Source organism: Petaurus breviceps, unplaced genomic scaffold, assembly GCF_028583685.1.
Source record: "Petaurus breviceps papuanus isolate PSGF00001 unplaced genomic scaffold, PetGlider_PUasm1.0 172, whole genome shotgun sequence".
Classification (NCBI taxonomy): domain Eukaryota; kingdom Metazoa; phylum Chordata; class Mammalia; order Diprotodontia; family Petauridae; genus Petaurus; species Petaurus breviceps.
In genome coordinates this window covers 144,064-150,547 of record NW_027185755.1, presented here as the reverse complement: position 1 = coordinate 150,547, position 6,484 = coordinate 144,064, and the positions used below count along the sequence as shown (strand labels likewise).

Here is a 6,484-nt window from a genome sequence, read left to right as displayed (position 1 = left end):
TGAGAAGAGTCCAGTCTATCAAAGTTGGTCATCACACATACGTTGTGTCTGTAATTGTGTACAAATTCCTCCTGGTTCCTACTCTTCTCACTCAGCATCAGTTCTTTTAAGCCTCTCCAGGTAAATATGAAGACCGCCTGCTCCCCGTTTCTTATAGCGCAATAATATTCCATAACATGCATATACCACAACTTGTTCAGCCATTTGGATCACTTCCTTTTAAAACTATATATATAATATTTTATTTTCCCTCAATTACATGTTAAAGCACATTTTCAACATTTTTAAAGTTTTGAGTTCTGAATTCTGCCCCTCCCCCTTCCCCGAGAGGGTCATTGGTCAGACATCGCTGCACGCACGGTCACGGTCACGTATGACATTTCCTGTTAGTCCTTTGCTCAGGCTGCTTCTGCAGCGGGGAGGTCAGTCTTGGGCGTGGCCCACCATCTGTGGATAGGCTGGAGGACACTGGGCATGGGGAATACCTTCATGTCTCAGAATATCTGAAGAACTATCATTTGGAAGAGGTACTAGACCAGGGGTGGCCCTCTAGACCCTCAAGCAGGCCCTTTGATCCAATCTAAACTTCACAGAACAAATCCCTTTAATGAATCTAAAACCTGGACTCATTCAAAAGGCTGCCCCCAAGGACCTAGAGGGCCACACGCCTGGAGGCTCCAGGTTCCCCACCCAGGTACTAGACCTATTCAGCTTGATTCTACAGGGGGGATCTTGGAACTAGGGCTGGAAGGTACCTAGAGGCATATTTGGGCTTAAGAAAGAGAAGCATAAAGTTAAAGTTAGGCAGAAGTAGAGGGGGCCACCCTGGGAGGGAATGAGTTTCCTAATTACTGGAGATCTCCAAGTGGGAACTGAATAGTCATTTTTTTCTGGCATGTTTTAGAGGGTAGGTCCAAGGTCCATTACAACTCTGAGATTCTGTGAGATGATGGAGGGAGGGAGAGAGGAGCTGGAGGGTGGGGGTAGGGAATTGGCAGGAAATATGAGGAAATGGGAGAAAAGGGGAGGTGGAAGCCAGGGGTGAGTAAGGCTAGGCAGGTGCTCACTCAGTCACTGACTGGTTTAACAGCCCCATCTTTTCCCACTTCTCTCCAGTACCAACTGCTCCTTGAAGGCTCAGGCCACCTCATCTCTCAAGAAAAAAATACTTCTACTCCCAGGTGTTCCTGTTCCTGCTTTTGCAATTATTGTTTACCGTGAGTCTCCTCTTGTATTGGTACGTGTTCCCTCAGTCTGTGCAGAAACCTTGCCTCCCTGCGCAGGTAGCTCCATCTGATACGCCTGTGCTCACCATCCTGCTGTGGACATGGCCTTTTAATCAGCGAGTGTCCATTCAAGGACTCCGCTGCTTGGGTTCCTGGGCCAATGAGTCAAACTGCCAAATCACATTGAGCCGTACCTGGTATGAGAGGGCCCATGCAGTCATCATCCACCACCCCGACATGAGTAGCAGGCCCTCCATGCAGCTATGGCTCACATAGCCAATTGGCCAACGATGGGTCTGGTTCAGCCTTGAGTCACCTAGCCACTTGAATAACCTGGCTGCTATGGATGGCCTCTTCAACCTGACCATGACCTACCACAGTGATTCAGACATCTTCACCCCTTACGGGTGGCTCAGACCACGGCAGGGGTTGAAGAACAATTCCTTAGCTAGACCTCCCTATCCCAAAACCAAATTGGTAGCCTGGCTGGTGAGTAACTGGAAGGAAGACTCCCACCGGGTCACATACTTCCGGAGGCTACAGCCCTATTTGTTCGTGGACATCTATGGGAAATATAACAAGCCATTATCAACCAAAAAACAACTGTCTGTCCTATCTGAGTATAAGTTCTATTTGGCTTTCGAGAACTCTCTGCACCAAGACTACATCACAGAAAATTTGGCATAATGCCTTGGCAGCATGGGCTGTCCCCATAGTGTATGGTCCACCAAGGCACAACTATGAGCGCTTCCTGCCATCTGATGCCTTTATCCATGTGCATGACTTCCAGAACCCGCAGGAACTACCCATCTACCTAAAGGAGCTGAATAAGGATGAGATGTGCTACCTGGCATACTTACAGTGGCGGGAGCACCTGGAGGTGGTAACCAGGTCTGGCTGGTACCAGGAATTCTGTAAGGCATGCTGGATCCTACAGCAGCCACCCACCTACCGAACTGTCCCTATGCTGTCCAAATGGTTCTCCTGAGGTGCATCCTTCTCTATCCATAGCCCTTGGGTATTCTAGTGGCATAAGTTAGTTGGATGTTCAGAAGGGGTGTGGTGGGTGTTTGCCTTGCTAGTGGCCTCTTCTCCCTCTAGATATCTTTAGAGATATTTCCCACTAGTGACATCCTTTTTTGATGTCCTTCCACTGGTGATGTTGGATCACATTCCCCACTGGTGACTACCATAGTGATGTCTTCCACTCATGACCTTCGATGGCATGTCCTAATAATGACCTTTCCACCTGATGACATCTTTTACTAATGACCTTTGGTGATATCTCCCTCTGATGACTTGTGTTTTTATCCTATACTAGTGATCTGAGATTCTCCCACCCATGACTTGCAGAGACATCAAAAGTGACCTTTGCTGATGTTTCCCACTAGTGACCTTGCCCACTGATAACCCCAAGGGAGCTCCCACAATACAGATTGTCAGTAACATTCACCATTGGTCAGTCTTCTGCTGGTGACTTTTAAAGACCTCCCTTGCTATAACTTTGTTGGCTCTCTACACCCACCACCCTTCCCTTGAATCCTGATGCTCTCTGTGATATTCTGTGGACACAGTTCCCTAGACTTCCCTTTTGTTTTCCTGGTACTTAGCAAGAGCTCAATAAATGTTTGTGATGAAGACATAGATGAGGATGATAAGTATCAGGCCCAGGGAGGACCCCCAGTGTTATGTGGGCAGTCGGACGATAGGAGCTGATTGTGCAGGTCTTGCTTTGTCTGCTTCTTGGGATGAGATCCCAGAAAAGTCAGCAAATAGGTCATGTCTTAGAACACAAAGTGTGCCATTGGAGAGACTTTAGAGACCATCTAATCAAGTCAACCCCCCCCCACCCCATATACACACATACACATACCCTACCCAATTGAGACCCTGATAGGGGAAGGGACTTACCAGAGGTACACTCAAGGGGTCAAGGGCTGATCCTAGACTTTAGAACCCAGTTCCCTGATTTCCAGCTTAGGGTTCTTCCCATGGCACTCCCTCTCCCAACAGGGCCTTGATGACACAAAGCCAAAAGGATACCCTGAATGGAAGAGTCAGGATGCAGAAAGGCTGTAGCAGTGGCTGAAAACTCAGTAACAGTTGCAGCCCCATATTGACTTTTGTGGTCAGCAGTTTAGTCATGCCCAGTGCTTAGTGACCCCAGGAACCACAGCATGCCAGGCCTGTCTGTCCTCCACTATCTCTGTCTGTCCAAGTTCATGCTCATTGTCCCCATGACACTGTCTATCCATCTTTTCCTCTGCCATCCCTTTTTCCTTCTGCCTTGGATCTTTTTCAACATCAGGGTCTTTTCCAGTGAATCCCATCCTCTCATTATGTGGCAAAGTATTTAAGCTTCAGCTTCAGTATTTGACCTTCCAATGAATAGTCTGATTAACATATATGTTGTATTGTGTTTTTATTTTATTAAGCATTTCCCAATTACAGTTTAATCTGGTTTGGAAACAGTGGGGAGTAGCAAGTTTGACACCTCTGGGCTAGAAGACTAGACTGAATAAAATGATGAAATACAATAGGGATAGATGTCAAGTTTTATGCCTGGGTTAAAAAACTCAACTTTGCAAACATAGGCTGGGGGAGGGACAATTATTTGAAAAAGAGCTGGGGGCTTTAACAGACTGGTTGGTCAGTATGAGTTAGCGTTGTGATGTGGCCACCAAAAAAGCTAATGTGGCCTTGGGCTGCATTAAGAAAGGCACCACTCCCAGGAATAGGGGGGTGAGAGTTCCACTGTCCTCTTCTCTGATCAGGCCCCATCTGGGCACCGTGTTCACATCTGGACAATTTAGGAAGGAAATTGAAAAGCTGAAGAGGTTCGAGAGCATGGCTATGTGGATGGTGAAGGACTTTAAATTCATATCACGTGAAAATTGGTTGGGGATGGGAATGTGTGTGGATGGGGTGGGAGAAGTGGAGAATGACACATGATAGCCCCCCTTTATCTGAAAGGCTGGTCATGTGCAGGAGGTATTGGCCCCAGAAGGCAAAAGCAGGAGCAGGGCTGGGTGTTGTAAAGAGGCACATTGAGGCTGGATGTCAGGAAGAACTTTCTCAGCCTGAGAGCTGCTCCAAAGTGGAATGAGCCACTATTCCATAGGGAAATGGTGGCTTCCCTCTTGGAGGTCTTCAAGCAGAAGCTGTCCAACCACTTGTCAGGGAGGTTCTGATGGGGCTGCCTTTTTGGAAATGTATTGGACTAGATTGGGGTGGTGAACCTGCGGCCTCGAGGCCACATGTGGCCCTCAAGTGCAGCCCTTTGACTGAATCCAAACCCCACAGAACACGTCACCTTAATAAAAGGATTTGTTCTGTAAAACTTGGACTCAGTGGAAAGGCCACACCCAAGGATCTAGAAGGCCACATGTGGCCTCAAGAACACAGGTTCCCTACCCCTAGACTAGACCATCTGCAAGGTTCCTTTCAACATTAAAAATCTGTGATCTGTGATTCTAAACTAGTGTTACTTTTGATCAGACAAAGTAGTTTCCCCTTTGTTCAGTTTTCTCAGTGCTCATCCTTCTTGCCTTCTCTGCAGTCTTTGCACTGACCCCTCTCTTCTTGATATTCTCTTCTCTCTGGTTTTTGTGATACTATTCTCTTCCGGTTCTCCTCATATCTGTCTGGCTGCTCCTCAGTCTCCTTTCCGGGATTTTTATCACGCTTGCTGACCATGAGCGACCCCCAAGGCTCTGTCCTTGGCCTTCTCTTCTCCTCCTATGCTGTTTTCCTTGGTGATTTCATCCCCTTTGATGAATTCGATGATCCTCTTTATACAAAGGATTCTCAGATCCATTTATCTGGCCCTAGCTTCTCTGCTGACCTCCAGACTCACATCTCCAGCTGCCTCTTGGACATCTTGAGCTGGATGTGCTTCAGGCATCTCACGATCAACATGTCCCAAACTGAACTAGTTTTCTTTTCCCCCAAACCCTTCCCTCTCCCTAATTTCCCTATTACTATTGAGGGTACCAATATGTCCCCAGTCATCCAGGCTCACACCTAGGTGTAATCCTTAGCTCCTCACTCCTTTCATCTTTCCATTTTGGATCACTTAGTCAGTCAGCAAGCATTCATTAAGTCCCTACTATGTGCCAGGCATTGTGCCAGTGCTAGTAGGCAAACAAATATTATAAATGCATATTATATATAAACAAGCTATACACAGGAGAGATAGGAAGTGATTCACAGAGGAAAGGTACTAGAATTAAGAGAGACTGAAAATGGCTTTCCTTGGGGCGGCTAGGTGGCACAGTGAACAGAGCACTGGCCCTGGAGTCAGGAGGACCTGAATTCAAATCTGGCCTTGGACACATAACACAAAAACTAGTTGTGTGACCTTGGGCAAGTCACTTAACCCCAATTGCCCTCCAAAAAGCAAAAAAAAAAATGGCTTTCCTATAGAAGGTGGGATTTTTGTTGAGACTTGAAAGAAGCCAGGGAACCCAGGAGGCAGAGAGAAGGAAGAAGAGTATTGCAAACATGGGGCACAGCCAAAGAAAATGCCCAGAGAGATGGAGTGTCTTGTTTATAGAACAGCTAGGAGACCAGTGTCATTGGATTAAAAAGTCCACAAGGAGGTGTAAGGTACAAGAAGACTGGGAAGGCAGGAGGGGCTGGGTCATGAAGGGGTCTGAATGTCACACAAAGTTTCCTATGTTTGATCCTGGAGGCGATTGAGAGTTTATTGAATAGGGAGGTGGCGTGGTTGAACCAGCACTTGGAAAAATCACTCTAATGGCTGAATGGAGAATGGACTGGAGGGGGAGAGAATGGAGGCTGGCAGGCCCCCAGCAGCTGTTGCAATCCTCCAGGACCTGTGATCATTGATCATGGAATACTGGAAGATAACAAGGGCCTGCACCAGAGTGCTGGCAGGATCAGAGGAGAGAAGGGGCACATTGGAGAGATGAGATGGAGGTGAGACAGCTTGACAGTAGCTTGGATGGAGGAGGGGGTGGTGAGAGAGAGTGGGCAGTCAAGGTTGTACTTGTGGGCCTGGGAGGATGGCGGTACAGTCCTCAGGAGGACACCATTGGCAGAGCCTTCAGGTTGATCTCTCTGCCCCAAGTCTCCTCACCCCAACCAATCCTCCATTCAGCTGTCCAGTTAGTCTTCCTAGAAGCCTGATCATTTCATTCTCCTCTTCAGTAAACTCCATGGCTCCCTGTCACCTCCAGGATCAAATTTAAAACCTTCTCCTTGGCTTTCACATCCCTTCATTACTTGGCCCCTTC

At 47.5% G+C, this 6,484-nt stretch overlaps 1 pseudogene; it reads left to right on the top strand.

Annotated features, from left to right (window-relative positions):
- Nucleotides 1-2,214, top strand: part of LOC138157526 (3-galactosyl-N-acetylglucosaminide 4-alpha-L-fucosyltransferase FUT3-like) — an 8,740-nt pseudogene extending 6,526 nt beyond the window's left edge.
- The last annotated feature ends 4,270 nt before the right edge of the window (nucleotides 2,215-6,484 follow it).